The following is a 17,753-nucleotide window of genomic DNA, read 5'->3' as shown; positions in this document are numbered from 1 at the left end:
TTTGTGGTGAGACTAAGGGAGCTTTCAGCGAAGTGTGAGTTTGGACAGATGCAAGAAGAGATGATAAGAGACCAATTAATTGTGCAATATGCTTGTAAAAAGACTCAAGAAAGGCTCTGGGCCGCAAGTAATCCAACATTAAAGGACGCAATAGCAATTGCAAAGGTTGTGGAGGAGTCAGAAAAATCTATGAGGGAGATGAAAATTACTTCTGATAAAATAAAAGATGATGATGTAGCGGTTTTGGATGATCACAATGATGCAGTTAATGCTGTAAAGAGTAAACATCAGTCTGGAGCTGTTGCAGGTGCAAAGAATCGTTTTCAGAGGCAATGGGGAAATGTGCTTGAAAAAGGAGTGGGAAAACAATGCACGAGATGCGGAAGTAGCTACCATCAAGCTGACTCGGAATTGTGTTTTGCAGTAGGTGTTTAAAGTGTGGGAAGAGAGGACATCTGGCGAGAATGTGTAAGCTGCAAGGAAATAAAGTTAATGCTGTAGAAGAAACACAGAGTTCATATAGAGTTATAGTGGTTGATGGTGGACAAGAGGTTGCAGGAGTGGTAGGAGACGAGCGCAGAAGAGTGCGGCCAAAAGCTGATTTTGAAATCAATGGCAAGACAGTATCGCTAATGGTGGATACGGGATCGCTCCACTCCATTGTTCCTCAAGTGATGTTTAATGAGTCTTGGCCAGGAACTACGTTATCAAAATCGAATGCGGCATTGAAATCTTACCAGGGAAATGAGATAAGTGTCTTAGGATGTGTAGATGCTAGCATCTGTTTTCAAGGAAGAGTCACACAAGGGATATTGTATATAGCTGAAGAAGGTCCGCCTATTTTGGGTTGGCCACATCAATTTGACCTTGGTATAAAAATTGACCAAACATTGGATTTTCCAGTGTTGGCCGTTGAAAATCTGAGTTTAGAGGATATTCTTGAAAAATATAAAAGTGTTTTTGAAAACAGATTGGGTCAATTCAAAGGTTATGAACATGAGATAAAGCTGAGGAAGAATGCTGTTCCAGTGAAGCATGTGGCTAGAAGAGTTCCTATGGCGGCAAGAGGAAAAGTGAAAGAAATCATCCACCACTTGTTAGATAACAAAGTAATAGAACCGGTTGAGGCACCTATGGTGGTGAATTTATGGGGTGGCGGATGTCCCGTGTAGTTTTTTTAAGGGGGTGAGTGCCCTATGGTGGTGAGGTTGTTTTTTTTTTAGGGTGGTGTGTGCCCCGTGCAGTTTGTTTTAGGGTGGTGAGTGCCCTGGTGTTGTGAGGGGATTGGTTAGTACCTGGGGTGGTTAGTGGCCAATGCACTTTATTTTTAGGGCGGTGAGTGCTCTACAGAAGTGAGTTGGTGGGGTGGTGAGTGCCCCAGTACTGTGTATTTTGGAGTGGTTAGTGCCCCATATATTTGTGGAGTGGTGGATGCTTAGTGCAGGTGGAGAATGCCCAAGTGTTGTGTATTTTGGAGTGGTTAGTGCCCCGTTTATTTGTGGACTAGTGGTGCTGAGTGCACTAGTGTAGTTCATTCATTTCTGCTCTACGGTGGTGAGTTTCTGGGGTGGTTAGTACCCCAGTCCTAGTTATTTTTAGGTTGGTTAGTGCCCTACGGTGGTGAGTTTGTGGGGTGGTCAGTACCCCAGTACTGTTTAACTTAGGGTGGTGAATGTCCTACAATAATGTCAGAGGAAGTTACAGAAGGAACGTGTCTGATGAGAAGGCAGATAAGTTGCTCACCAATGTTGGTGATTGGGTTAAGGTCAAGCCTTGTCTTTACACCTATTTTTATCAAGAAGTTCAGAAGTCCGTTTAAGGTCAAAGAGGTTGGTGGAAATTGGGTAAAGTCGATGAAAGGACAGATGTGGAGTTTGAAGAGAGTGGGGTTGTATCAGAGGAAGAATGGAAAGTGCAAGTTGCAGATGGAGGGTGGAAAAGAAGGAGTGTCGCCTTGGATGATGTTGGTTGATGGTGAATTTAAGGAAAGTAATGAAAGATTATAGAAGGAACGTGTCTGATGAGGTGGTAAGAGATAGTGGTTATGGAAGAGGAGGAGATGGGTTGTTGGGTTCTTCTTGTGTTTAGAGACAGGTGGGAGTGAAGGGCATCTGAGTATCTTGGATGTTACATTGTCTTTTTTGAAATACTTTAATTTTTCTTGCGGGATCTTCCAAAGAAGTTTATTCACATGGTCATTTCTTTCTTTTCTTTTCTGTTCTTTTCTGTTCTTTAATTTTATGTAAATATAAGATGGGGAGATATGTTATATTGTACTAGAATGTAATATGTGAGGCTGGGTTATGTTATCTATGATGTATTGGGGTTCTATCTCTGAGCTCACTGTCCAGTCTGGTAGTGACAGTTTAACCAGCTGCGTCTGGTAGGGTGGTTCTGGGTTTCTCCTGGAATTAAAGTTAAACCAAGATAAGCTTTGATTCTGCGTGCTATATTACAACAGTAACCCATTTGCATATGCAAAAGGATCCCCAAGGAATCCCTTCCCCTTTCTGAATGTGTGTACCTACTCTTAAAAATAGAAAGAAAATGTTTTTGTTTAAACACTTCCCATTTTTCTTTATTGAAAAGCAATCACAGACATGGCGGTCTACTGACCCCAGCAGGCCACCATACCTTTGACTGAGACCTACCTCATGAATAATAATGAGGTAAGTCTATTTGTGACCCACTGTTAAACACACCATTTTCACAACTGTTTGCACTAAGAATCACAAAATGTGTTAAACACACATTTGTGCCAAGCTGTTTGCGATTACCAAATACTGAATCTGAAGAATTCGCTATTTGGTAATCACAAACACTTTCCTACATGCATCTGGCCCTAAGTGAATATTGATTTTTCAAGGAAAAATGTAATTAGTCACCAGGAGGAAAGTTTCCATTTCTACTAACTTCTATTGTGAGATGGACATAACCAGCATCAGGGGAGCATACAAGCATCTCATGGACAACTGAATGCTCTCTACTGTGTACATGTCAAATTACTGGTGTTTATTGAAATGAACAGTCAGCATTCTCTGAAATGTCCTTACCTACTTCTCTAAACCATGGTGAACACTGATGGCCGGAGCATCCATGCCATCCATTTTTTTACTCTGTTTTTCATCATGGTATTTGAACACAAAATATGTTTAACAAAAATTGAGACTTGTTTTTTCGTATTTGCCAGAAACTGTTTTTGGCTGGAATGAAGTAAGTTGAAGTTGACTTCATGATTCTGTCTATATTTTACTGTCAACTGTTAAACGTTATCTACACTGCTGCATAATCTCACATCATTAGAGACTGAAACACATCGATTGTGCCGGGGGATTTAGATGCAGAGAAATACAAAATGCCCTATTCCTGAAATATGAACATAAGAATCTATAAAGATGCTGCGAAAGAACTGTGTATACTGTATGATTATAACAGCTTTTCTCAAGGAAGCAGCTGAAAAGAAAAGGAATGGGACCTTGGACACCAAGTTCAACCAAGTGCATTATCAACCACAGTTGTGTTTTGCATTTGTGACGCTCCCAAAAGAACTGCAAAACAAACTGGGAAAAATGCTCAAAGAAAGCCTGTGCTCATAATCTTAAATACATGACCTGACACAACCGAGGCTCTTCTGCTCCAGAACCGCAGCCAGCCACATCCATACACCCACCCCTAGGCTCCCTCCTGGGAAAACAAACTACACAAATCTTTGGATTTGGGGTCGTAAACCCAGATCAAATTTTATTACATACATTACCGAAAACAAAACACACAGCATTTCAACATTGTATACTGTATTATATACACCAGGTGATGCGTACCTTACCTTTATAGTGCAACTAGACATCATCTTCCTACCGCTAACTAGACATGTTCCTGTGTATCCCAATTTATGCCCTTAGTGAGATAATTAGTGGCTTCCGTAATAACTCCCCAGCTCAGGCCCAACCTTTCTGCCCAATGGCATGTGGTGGGTCCCTCCTTACGGGAGAACCCAACACACCCAGAACGCATTCCACTTTGAGGTGTTCATGTGCGAGATGCCTGGCAGGGGGCTCATCAGCCCACTAGTAAACCTATCTTAGGCACACACTTCACCCGCCACTTCTCTCCTCCCCCATGGGCCACTGCGAGGCACATGCATGGGTGGGTGGCCTTAAGGGTCAGATGCAAGCGTCCGCTCGCAACCCTCTGCACCTAGATCCTCCCAACGACCCTTCTGCCAGCACCCCTTGGGTGGATCAATTATCCCGCTGTTGTGGAAATCAGAAGAAAAGGTAGTGCCTAATTGAACTACAATTATGACCTCACCTGCAATACCCCCAACAAAAATATGACAAAAGCACTGATTGGTTGGTTAGCACATAAACAAGACAGCCCAACACCCAACATGTGAGGAACCTAGCCCTAAAATCTAATTGAGAAGGGGATGGTGAGAGAGACAAAGAAGACGCAGCTGTCCTGTTGTGACATGCGGAGCAGGTCAATGCTCTTGAAGCAATGATCAGGAATACAAAGACCTTTTAAGGGCGACGCTTTGTGGTCCAATCGGACACACGCTCCAGGAAGTCAATCACGGATCTTGAAGTTGCTTCTGATGGCCCTCTGCTCCAGAACTACAGCCATCCATGTCATTCTGGCCCCCACGCCCACCTGGAAGTACAAACTACACAATTCTTTGGATTTGGGGTCTTAATCGCCAGCTGTATTTTATTACATACACTACGGAAAACAATACAGTCAAAATTATAACATTTTATATGCAATATCCCTCTTATTTACAGCATTATTTACAACTGGTGATGTGTACCTAACCTCGACAGTACCGCTAGATATCATCTCTCTACCGCTATCTAGACATGTTCCTGCATATCACAATTGTTGCACAGAATGGGATCATGAGCCTGTGTTATCTCCCCAGTCCAGGCCCAGCCTTCCTGGGCAGTGACCTGCGGTGGGTTCCTCCTTAGGGAAGGACCCCACACACACCCAAGGGCCAGTGTCAGGCATGCTGATTGCACCTGCACAGGTGATTGCCCATAAGGGCCAGATGCGAGCATTCACTTGCAATCCCCATGCCCCTGGATGCTCCAAGTGACCTCGTGCCAGCACCCGTTGGGTAGGCCCGTGACCTCGCTGTCATGGAAATGTAATAAAAGGTATTGACCTCACCCACTGACACCAGCATAGTTAACCTACAATCTGGCCTCAGCCCACCTCTGGTCCATTCTTCTATTGAGGGCGATGGACGAGCCACACCAAAATGTTCTCAAGAAAAATATCATTACGATCTTTGATAGGTGTACTCCATCCTACAGGAAAAAACACTTGCCCTTAATGAATCCATGGGGGATGGATGCCAACTTAAGGGATCTGAATAGCTTGCTAGTTTTATTGTTCACATGTTTTACCGAATGATTGAGAACATGAATTGGGCTACCACCGCTCTAATCCATCCATGAGATAATGTGTGACCATGTCAGCACCGCATGTAGGAACTTCTGGGCTAGCCAACAGCAGCCGCCAACCAAAATGAACCAATTCGTTGCCACCTAAATGCAATGTAACCACTCCTGGGTGCGTGAACCCCTTTGGCACCATCGTGTCTAAAAGAGCACTCAGTTGGGATAGCTCCAGTCCCCCTTATCTGTAAATCTGCAGGCGATAACCTGGGATCAGCTCTCTACTTGGGAAGTAACCTGCAAGGTATGTCTCTTTAGCATGCCAAACATAGAAGTGGTCATTCACCTCTGCATGGACAGGGGCTGCCAACGCTTTGAGTTACTTGTTTAACTCTCCACTTCCCCAACCTGAACATGTAGGAAAGAAGAAGAGAGGGCTCAGGAAACCATCACCACTGTTACAACATATGCAGCCTCACATAGCGCTTGTAACAATCTGACTGTTACAGACTGAGCGATTCAGACCCCCACCCCCTTTTCTGAATCAATGTTACAGACTGAGCAGCATGCATTACGTGGTGTCCTCTGCAGCAAAATGTGGTTGCCCTTCCCCACCTGCTCTGTCTTAGACCTGGGGATATTAATTACAGAGGACCCGACGTCCACCAGCTGTAATCCACAGGCAATGTCCCTCTTGTTCATGGCTACTAACTCACAGACCCGTAAAGCACCATAGAAAGTGAGGGTGAATGCCGCTCTGAATAGGCTGATTTCCTCCATGGATTTATAAACTACTCCCAGTTATTCCCCTCAAAGCCCTCTGGACCAGGAAGGACATGGTGTCGTGGAGTTCCTATGTAACCTAAAAAGGATCTGCGTGTTTGGATAACATAAACTGTGGGATTGGTGTCAAACTGATTCTGTGTACCCCCACCAGGTATGTTTGCCTGTCTGTATCAGCTAGCTCAAAGTGACACTATAATCTCCTCTTAGCACGGGGATAATAGATTCTGACAACCTCAGAACATGACAACCCTGATCCCTCAGAATTCTGTAAACAATATACTACCTTTCGCTCAGTCACTCGTGCTCACTTAGGGGTAAATTATGATGGCGGACGGACCTGCGTCTGTCCGCCACCCCCAAGATGCAGGGACCGTCCGCAGGGGCAGCGGCGTTCCCTCCGTTGGAATTAGGATGTGACCGCCACCCTGGCGGTCACATCCAGTATATTTAACATTGCGGCAAAGTTAAAAATGCATGCTGTGCTTTTGCATGCACAAAGCAGCAGGCACCGCGCGGTGCCTGCCGCATTGTGCATGCAACTGCAGGGGGGTACCATAGGTATCCCCCATGTGCACCCCCCACTCCCCCTTCACCCTCGGGGCCCGCAACGGGCCCCCAAAGCAAGGACCGTATGCTTTTACGTGGCGGCATTGCCGCCACGGAAATGAATAGCCCCCAGCACATCCTAATATGGATGGCGGTGTCTGACAGACACCGCCACCATATTAGAGCTTTTCCGCCGCGGTCGCAAGGCGACCATGGCGGAAATGCGGCGGACGGTCTTCCCGTCCGCCATGGTTCCCCCCACCATTGTAATATGGCGGTGGGGGAATAGGTGGCGGAAGGGCAAGGATGGCGGACGGATCGCCACCGCCTGCATGGCGGTGGCGATCCGTCCGCCATCCTAGTTGACCCCCAAGTTAGTCTCGGAGAGATACACAGAATAGATAGGCTGGGCGTTTTCAATAAGAATTTATTGAACAGTTGTTATTCTCATTCTAGTGTAGAATAGATAACCTGAGTGAGCAGGGGTGCCCAAAGATTTATATTTAACTCAAAAAAGTCTAATGGCACTCCATCTGGACCTGGAGCTTTCCTACGTATCCCCTTCGTAAGGGCCTCCTCCACCTCAGTCACCGTGAGTGAGACACTAAGCTCTACTGCCTGTGTCATGTCGGCTGGGAGATACTTGTAATACATCAACTCCCTACCATTTGGATTAAAAATGGGTGCTAAGTGTGATTCCCAGGTATCACCTAGGATTATAGTCTCGATTTATCCCACTTCTTCAGTGAATTGGAGACGGTTGATAATGGGCCAGAAACTTTTGCTACCTCTAAGAGCACTTGCTCTTTCGAAATCATCCCACGCTATGCGCCTCAACTCCTCTTTCCTTGAACTGATGGTGGTTGTATATAGATGTCTCACATGTTTTATTTGTTCCATATTTCGAGGGTGTGATTGTAGAGCAATTTTCAAGAACTTGTGGGCTCTAGAGCATTCTACATTAAACCAACGTGCCTCACGGTGCTGCTTAGACCTAGCTGGACAGCTTAATCTTTCAGCTACATTAGCACAGAGCCGTTCATAGTTCTGAAAAATTATAGATGAGGAAGAATCCTGTTCCAAGCAAGTCATAATCAGGTCTAAATTAGAACAGACTTTTTCTTCCTCAAAGAGTGTTGGATTTATTTTCCCCCAGTTTACTCTTACGCCTTTATTACGATTGTAATCAATCGAATAACCATCACCCCCTGTGGTTCTTGTTATTACTTAAAGCGAGCCAATTAGTGGATTGTGGTCACTTGCTATTTCCGGAGCCACGCGGAAGTCGCACACCAGAGAGGAGCATTCAATAGAATTAAGCATAAAATCAATCGAACTTTCCCTATCCCCACCAACAAAAGTTGGGCACTGAATTGGAAAACTATTATTCAGGGTGACCAGGTTATTCTTGATGATGATAGTATTCAGCGCCTCACCCTGCGGGGTGTGAATGAAATGCACCAATGGCTGGTCATCAGTGTCCTGAAACTACAAACTCTTTTGTTACTAAATTCACAAGATGTACAATTAAGATCTCCCACCCATAAAACACATAAAGGTTGCCACTTCCCAAAAACATTAGCATTTTCCATTTGCAGGACTTCTATAACATGACAATTCCTTGGGTCAAAAATGTTATAATACCAGTTTACAAGAAGGACTCTCATCTGCAGCATATTAGTGATCATAATCAGTTGGAACCACTGAGAGGATCCTACACAAGAGATTTTTAGGGAGCTGAGTCTAACTGAGATTGAGGTTAGGGTTACCAATCCTCCTTTAGCCCTCCTCAACAATGATGCTGTAGCGGGCACTTCAAAGGCCTGGTAACCAACCATCTCAATACTTTCTTTGGCCCATGTCTCCTGTAAGCAGATGACAACAAAAACCCTGATATATTCCATCCAAACTTCGTCTGTTAATTTAGAACGAATACCTGCAAAGTTCCAGGAGATTAACTTAACTGGGGGTATAGAGTGGTCTACATCCGTATCTGGTGGTAACACTGAAGGAATCAGGGGACTAACCACGTGTGTCTGGGACGACCCCTCCCCTGGGTCCAGTTCCATATCTGGTGGTAACACTGAAGGAACCAGGGGACTACCCACGTGTGTCTGGGATGACACCTCCCCTGGGCACCTATTCTCAGGGGTTATATTTACGTCCACCCTACAAGGTGTATGGTTATTCCTATTCACCATTCCCGAAAGACGCACAAAATGTATACTAATATTTATAAGAGGTTTTGCTTTACCAGGTACCACTTTAATCCCAGCCCCCCCTGCGTCAGCGTATGGGTGACCCTTTGGCTCATTGTCCATGTGCCATCCTGATTGTCTAGTTAGTCAATCAACCTCGGTTAGGTCTGAGAGAACCTAATACCTATTTGGATGGAAGGAGGAGGGGCACATAGGGACGTCAATGATACGCCTGGGCTGAGAGGGCTGCAGGCCAAGGGCCTTTATCTGCTTGGCAGGCGAGTCTTTCAATTGGTTAAGGGCATCATAAACACATTTATTGTCCCTAAAATGATGTACGACAAAATACCCTCCAATACTTTACCTGCTGCCACCGACCCAACTCACCCGCCTTGCCATGATAATGTACTCAAACCAATTAAAAAGAGGGGGAGCTTTCCTAGAGCACCAATCAACCGCTTTATTTATAAGACTCTGACAATTTTCTTTTTGACTTGGTGAATCCTGTTAAAATCAATGTATAAGGGGTAATTTCTGGGGGTAGGTGTAGCTGATTAACATTCCCACTCCCTTCTGCAGTGCTAGGTAGGCAACTATGCGATGGTGTGTCCCTAAGAGGCATTATGTCCCTGGGGAGGAGCCTAACCCCCAGCCCTTAAAATTGTTATTTTTTTAGGGGCGAGACAGCCTGGCCCTGATTTTGCCCTGCCAGGGGAGGAGGGGGATTAGGGGGGTGGGGGGGGGTGGGGGGGGGTCAGCAGGAACGGTAATCTTTCCTATTTCTATCAGTGTACTCGAATTTGTAATCTCTCCTTTGCCACTGAGATGCGATGGGATAACACTGGTGGTAAATGGAACCTTCCTAGAGGCTGCGTCCTTAGATATAACTGCCAACTGATTGACCCCGTAGCCTTCGGCTGCACCCTTTGCCAGTAAACCACTCTCAGATGTATTATGTGACGGGATTACATCTATTGGTACAAATGCCTTACAAGCATCAGTTAGCTGATCCTCAATGTTGGTTAATCTCACCAAAATAGGCACCAAAGCTTCCTGCACTAAATTACTCCATTTACCAAATAGCATATCATACCCATCTTGCCCACCATTTTCTCTCCCTCCAATAGATGGCTTAAAAACTTTTCCTACAATGTGGGTTTGTTTAAGTCTCTTTGTGGTAGGCGACTGTTCTTCTTGTGAGCAGACCCCGCTCTCTCTGCACGTTTCCTCTTTCTCCCATTCGTGGACGGTTTGCCAGAGTCCATCGGTATTGAAACGGGGCTAGCTTCGCCTTCACGTGGCAATCTAGAGTCACTCTTTGATAGGACAGTCACAGTGGGTGTAATAGGGACTTGGGGCCTGGCCTCCGTTATGCTATCCACTATATCAATGCGGGGAACACCGTTAGTGGACAAAGGCTGATTATCAGATGATACTTCAAGTGTGGGGGCCAGGCAGAGTCTACGTTCTGCACACTCTATCCCCTTATCGAGAGCTCCCACCGCCTATTGCAGGAAGCCATCAAGAGTAGCATCGGTGGTTTTCTGAGCCGGGATCGAGGTGGGCATCGGCTTCCCCATGATATAATAGACAGCTACCTTTAAATAACAGTCAATCACAAACTGGTACAATAGTGATTACTGGCGTGATTTATATTGTGCTTCTGGGCAGTGCCAAAATCCTGCTGGGCAGAATAGTTCAAGCAGTCCCCCTCATGATGCGTGGATTGGTCAGCCAAGCCGTTCCCCTCACGGCTGTCACGGGCAGAGCAGTGGCAATGCTCCTGATAGTTGGTAGCGTCTAGTGTTCCCGCCCAAGCCCTACCCCGCTGTCCAGGTGTGAGGGGGCAGCCCTCTTAGCGAGTCAGCACTCCTTCCCTCCTTTGTTGCCGTGTGTAGCACAGTTTTTTGCTACTCAAATGTACTAGGAGCTGTACTGACTGCGTCACCAGGTTTCAGGTTTCACTCATGGGCCTCGTCATCTTGTTGTCTGTGTCTTCATTTATAGCAGCCCAGACCGTCAAGGATAGCAACCCAGACCGTCAAGAATTGAGTCACAAGGCCAACCTAGAACTGAGTCCCAATCCATCCGTATTAAAACCTCACTATTGTTTTTCATCAAACATTAAGATTAACAACATTCAACCAAGACCAAGAGCTAATATGTGAGCTCCACGGGGGTGTTGGCTGAAACACAGTAAAAGGTCCAGGTCCTCTGTCTTCCCCTATTGGCATCAGCATTTCTCACTTCTCCTCTGGCAGATGTGATATTAAACTAAGGCCAGCACAGGCAAACCCTAAGAAACCAAGGATGATGGGCTCTGATGAGATGAATTTAGAAATAGAGAATTCCATCCTTTTGAATTCGGAAAAAAATATTAATTCAACAATTTCACATACATCCTTTGACATAGCTGAAAACAGAACTGTGCCCGCCGTAGCTCCAACAGGTTTTTTAGCCACTATAGGGAACTCAGAACATGTTGTCGCTCAAACCAATGCCCTCCTCTGTGGTGTGAATTTTTTGAACATGAGATGTTTGTGAATGAACGAGCAGCCATTATGCACACTGAGGAACTGAAGGTTCAAATTTTGGTGTTGCAAAATTTAGCTATATACATAATGGCCATAGACTCTAAGCGAAAGTCCAATTATGCAACAAAGGAGCACTACAGGGTTAGGTCGTATCGTCAACACGTAACCAACATATTGGGGAGATTGAGAGCAAGGAAGTTACAGAATCAGCCAACAACAATGTAGAGTTATAACCCCGTCAAAAGAGAATGAGATACTAGCTACCTAAAGATGTTACCACCTCTTCAAAATGAATGAGGTCCCTGCGGAAAATCAGGGCAGGAGGATGGAGACAGAAGTTTTGAAAGCAACAAAAGCACACAACTAATAATTAATAAAGAAAAGGTGCCAGAATGGGCTTTGCCTACCACCTATGCAGTCACTGTAAGTTCCTTGCACAAGCAATGCTAGGACCTCAAACCCGCCGGGCAGGGGCTTGAGAGCTATCCTTCACGTGTTTCAGAGTCTACTTAAACAGAAACATCATTAGGGACCTCTAATAGCTCAAGCTAGGAAAGAGAGGGTTTCCAGAATCGAAGCACCATTAATTAAAGGGCCTCATCACTTCCTGGGAGGAGAAACTCCGTGGTGATATGGAGTCAATAGCACTAATCCAACAACAACTAGTGCCAGCCTCCCCCCCCACCTCTTGTGTGCCAAATCTCAGACTGAAATATAATGCAAATAATGTTGAAACTACACCAAATTAAATCGATGGTCTCAGCTGAGTAATTCCAGTTACAGATACATTGTACTCATAGGCAGTCCCTGCAAGCGTGTATGTGTGAATGATGAAAGGGGATCGGTTTCACTTGTCACTACCCTGCCACTTTCTAAATATTAATTTGTGATTTTTTCTTGCATTATTTTTTCTTTTAAAATAACCTAAGAGTGTGACTACAGGGAGACCCGCACAGCTGTGATATCCTATGAAAAAAGAGGCCCAACACCAACGGGTGAGTGGCAGCAAACAATGAGGATGTGTGGGTCTTCTGTATGATTTTGAGACCCAATCAATTTAGAGATGCCCTTTACATGTGGCACACAATGACTTACAAGGGATTTTTGATCTCTCCGCCTGATAATGGATGGATTATTTTCATGATGAACAGGCATACACTGGGGTAACTATCAATTTTGAGCAGTTTGGATACTTTATTGACACACCAAAGGCTTTCACCAAATTGAGCGAATAGTTTATTATTTTGTTATTGTATATCGCCACAAGACAAATAGGGATGAGGTGCAAACTCAGGCATATTCTGATTAATAGTTGGTAACAATGGATAACAAGAAATCCAATGTTATCACATTATGTGCATGCACTGGGTGATGCGTCGCATTCTATAGAATCTTGCACTGGGATTCTTTGTGATGCACTGACAAGTCAAAATTTGAAAGAAGGTTGTGTGAAAAAGTCACTAACATTACAGGTTTTAACTACAATAAAGAACAAAAAAAAAGGGCAAGTACACACTTGACTCCCTGATGCAGTACGGTACTTGCATCTAGTCTGTATACATTTGACAGTGCTTTGAGCTTATAGACCAGGAATGTGAGATTAATCACCTTGATAAAAGCCCCGGAACTATGGGGGCCGTAGAGTAGTGCTGAAACATGTTGGTTTGGGGTAATAGGACCATTGTATCCTTAAGACCCGACAAATATATTTCTAATTTTTAGCATCCCTAACTACTCCATCAATAAAGGGATACCTTGGAGTTGGCTGGAGGATTTGTAATCTTTATGCCCCCTGGTCTTCTTCTTTTAAGTGCTCCCTGAAATATGGTTGATTCAGGGTGAACCCGGTGATGAAGTAAGACATTATTGGAGTGTGTGAGGGTTATTTAAAGAAAAGGAACCCTTTCCTTCTCCGCCTTTAGTAAGGTGAAGAAATTAGTGCCCCGCATGTTAGACATATACGAGGTGGGGTACTTTTTTGTTTATACATGCACAAGACCATCTTGGGCTTGCTGAACCACAGTACTTTGATCTGCGATGCGTTGTCATTGACAAGGATGGACAGTAAAGCCAAAGTGATGCGTCGGTGTTGAGCCATGCAGTGGGCGAAATGCATTGATTTTCTCAAGCAACTGCAGCAATGCATTGGTTGCGAGTGTGTGGCGTTCGGTCCGGATACAATGCACAGCTGCTGCTCATGCAGTAGGTGATGTGTCAATTCCTAAGGCGATGCGCTGGTCTTCTCCACATAACTACGAGAATCCATTGGTTCCAACCCATGCCAAGGTAAAGATGCGCTGGTTCTGATGATGATGCATGGATTCTGGATGTAGATAACCTTAGGCACGGCAGACTCACAGCTTGCACATTCCAAGTACAGATGTAGTTGGTTCAAGTCTTTGATATTCCTGAGACTTGGGTACAGGAGGCAAGCCAGCAAACGCTTGGAGTAACTCTCAGCTTCAGTGATGCAGGTCCAATCCTTCTCACCCAGGCAGGAGAACAGCAGGCTTCCGGGCAGCTCAGCAAGGCCAGAGCACAACAAGGCAGAGTTCAGCAAAGCAGCAGTCCAGAGGAGTAGCTGTCCTTTAAGAAGCACAGCAGCTCTACATTCTGACAGAGTGGTTACAGGTTCAGAAGTGTACTGATTTTATATTGTCAGAGGTCTAGTATGTATACCCAGTGATACTTTTGAAGTGGTAAGACTACAAAGAAAGCTTTGAAGTGCAATGTGGTTCTCTCTTGCTGCCCAGGCTCTAGACACATTACAGAAGGGAAATCAACACTTTGTATGGGGACATTCTGCTCATGATGGCCCATCAGCATACAGAACAGCACTCACATACACTTACACTTCCTTAGTGTGGGACTGTCTGGAGAGAATGCCGGAAGCAAGCTGGCACCCACCCCAGACGTGTATTCCAGAGACAGGCAGAAGGCACCAAATGGCTAAAGTAGGTAAATGTCAACTTTCTAAAAGTGTCATTTGCTAAAATGGAATTTAAAATCCAACTTCATCCTAAGTTGTTATTTTAAATTTTGAGTTTAGTGACGCAAAACTTGAAAAATCTATCTCTTCACAATTGGGAATTACACTTAGAGATATCATAAGGCAATCCAAATGTAATCCTACGGGAGAGATCAACCTTGCAGTAGTGATAAACGAAATTGGGGTAAAACTTAAAAGTACATGTCCTGTATTTTAAATACATGCCACCTTGACCTGTGGGTAGACAGGACATACCTTAGGGGTGACTTATATGAATGAAAGGGAAACTTAGGCATGACAAGTGGTTGGTTTGTATGTGGCCAGGTCCAAACTGGATTGGTGTGGTGAGCAAAAGAATGATGGATTAAACCCAGATCCTTGTGACTGGGGGTGAATGTTTGCATTGTCCAGCATTCCATCCATCAATTGTTTCTTTTGCATATGTCACCGTAAGTGGGAAGGGTATACCCAGACGTGGGTCCCGTGCTCACTACACCACTGGATTCAAGATAGCCTGGCTGATGAAGGGTGATGCCCTTAAACCGGTCCCAGGATGCTTGTTTCCAGTCCTGGGAGGATCTGCCTTGGCAGTTCAGGCTGGACTGTTCCCACAAGGAACAGGGTCAAGACTGATTTGCATATGTCTGGGTCCAAACAGTGGTGGTGTTGTGAGCAAAAGAATGATGGATGAAACCCAGAGCCTTGTGACTGGGAGTGAATGTTTGCATTGTCCAGCATTCCGTCCATCAATTGTTTATTGTGCATATGTTACCCTAAGTGGAAAGGGTATGCCCAGACGTTGGTCCCCTGCTCACAACACCACTGGATTCAAGCTAGCCTGGCTGATGAAGAGTGATGCCCTGAAACCGGTCCCAGGATGCTTGTTTCCGGTCCTGGGAGGATCTGCCTTGGCAGTTCGGCTGGACTGTTCCCACAAGTAATAGGGTCAAGACTGATTTGCATGTGGCTGGGTCCAAACTGGGGTGGTGTGGTTAGCAAAATAATAATGGATTAAACCCAGATGGATCCTTGTGACTGGGGGTGAATGTGTGCATTGTCTAGCATTCTGTCCAACAATTGTTTTTTTGCATATGTCACCCTAAGTGGGAAGGGTATGCTCAGACGTGGGTCCCATGCTCACTATACCACTGGATTTAAGCTAGCCTGGCTGATGAAGGGTGATGCCCTGAAACCGGTCCCATGATGCTTGTTTCCGGTGCAGGGAGGACCTGGCTTGGCAGTTCGGGTTGGATTGTGCCCACAAGGAACAGGGTTAAGACTCATTTGCATATGGCTTGTCCAAACTGGGGTGGTGTGGTGAGCAAAAGAATGATGGATTAAACCCAGATTGTTGTGACTGGGGGTGAATGTTTGCATTGTCCAGCATTCGTCCATCAAATGTTTCTTTTGCTTAAGTGATTTATCTTGCCAGGTCGAAATGACAGTTTAACTGCACACACAGGCTCTGCAATGGCAGGTTTGACACATGGTTAGAGGGATCCTTAAGTGGGTGGCACAATCAGTGCTTCAAGCCCACTATTAGCATTACAGGCCCTGGGTACATGTAGTGCACTATACTAGGATGACCTATAAATAGATTATATATGTCATTCGGGTATGAGCCAAGGTTACCATGTTCAGAGGAGAGGGCGCATGCACTTTAGCAATGGTTGGCAGTGGAAAGTGCTCAGAGTTCTAATGTCAGCAAAAACGAGGTCAGAAAAAAAAGGGGAGAATGAAGACAACAGGTTTGGGGTGAACATGCAGAATATGGCCATTTCCAACACATAGCATCTGTGTTTGTGATCTGCTACTGGTTTACAGATGCTATTGGCAGTGCCCAGGTTTTTGCAGCTCCACAAAAGGACATGCAGGGAAGCAATAAAAGCTTGTCAATCCCCGCAATTGCACTAGTTCGCAGCCTGATTCATGAGATTTATCTAATATGCAGAAAAGTTGCTGGAGGCTGTTTCAGCTGTTCAGCTTTATGCATTTAATTTCTCTGCATCAAGACTCCATCTAGACCAATCAATTACATTTAGCAACACTGGGAAATTAACTGGGAGTAATTCAAATTAAGGACCAGAGTAGATCATCACAGATGAAATCCCCTATTGATCTACAAGTCCTGAGTAAAACCAATAAAAACGGTACATCTCATTACTCTGACCAGTAAATGTTCTAGCTATTCTTGATGCAATCAGTTGAAGTACTAGGAAAGTGTGGGGCACAGCACGCAACTTTGCCATATTCAGTAAAGATAAATACAAGGTCAGCCCACTGAGGACTTTCACTTTGTCGACTTTCGACAGCTAGAAATGTTTTGCCATCAGCTTGTGTGTCCAAGAATGTGAGGTAGTTAGGTTTGCACAGAGCTGCATACTAAATAAATACCTCCAGAGCACTACTACTTAATAAGTTTCCTTGCACTGAACTGTCAAAACCGACTAGCACTGTCAATTTGTCTAGTAAAGCTATTGTTATACTGCTTATGGTAGCTCATATATTTATACATAATCCTGATTAACAAGAGCATCATTGAAATGTATGTTATTGTATGTTTTAACTTGGATAGCTGCTGACTTTATGGTGTATCACAATCAATGTTTAGAAGTTTTAGAGGAGATTTTAAAGTGGAACTACGTAAAGATTTGTGTCAAGACATTCAAACTTCCATAGACCAACTAAAGATTGATCTTACCAGACAGATGGCGGATATTCAACGCGACTTGGACTCAGTGGGCAGCAGAGTAATCGACCTTGAAACACGCTCTCAAGAAGCAGATAGGCGCTCTTCCGAGTTGCATGACACGGTCCTCACCCTGCCGTCACCTACCCAGCCGGACCTTGGGCAGATTTTCCCCTCGTCTCTACATCTTATCTTCCTCCTACCCCTTTACCCTATTCCCTTACCCTTCCTTGCTCCATTTGCCTTGTCCCCTATGTTCTTTAATATGCGTTTCTTGATACTTATGTAACTTTTAACTGATGTTAATTGCAACATCATTGTTCCTCATGTAAAGCACTCTAATTCCTTCAGGTCTAGCCAGCACTATATAATAACTAATTAATTAAATATGTTCACATTTAGTTTTCTTTCTCTCTTTGTCTACTTCCCTAGCTCCTCTCCCCTCTCCCCTGAATCTCTCCCCTTGCCCGCTACTCTGCCTAGCCCCCTGTCTGTTTTGCCCTTTGACTAAGCACTCCTTCTCCCCTTGTTGGGGAAAGATGCAATATGTATACTCTGGAGTCTCAGCGAACCCGCTGAGAGAGTGCACTGCACCAAGGGAGCCACTCA

At 44.8% G+C, this 17,753-nt stretch overlaps 1 protein-coding gene across 1 annotated transcript in view; it reads right to left on the bottom strand.

Annotated features, from left to right (window-relative positions):
* The window catches only part of LOC144797882 (extracellular calcium-sensing receptor-like), a 328,213-nt gene that overhangs the window by 287,143 nt on the left and 23,317 nt on the right, over positions 1-17,753 (bottom strand). The gene's annotated exons all lie outside the window — the stretch shown is intronic.

This window comes from Lissotriton helveticus, chromosome 12 (assembly GCF_964261635.1).
Source record: "Lissotriton helveticus chromosome 12, aLisHel1.1, whole genome shotgun sequence".
In the NCBI taxonomy this organism is placed as follows: Eukaryota; Metazoa; Chordata; class Amphibia; order Caudata; family Salamandridae; genus Lissotriton; species Lissotriton helveticus.
Note: the sequence above shows the minus strand (reverse complement) of the source record. Positions and strands in the feature narration are given on the sequence as shown.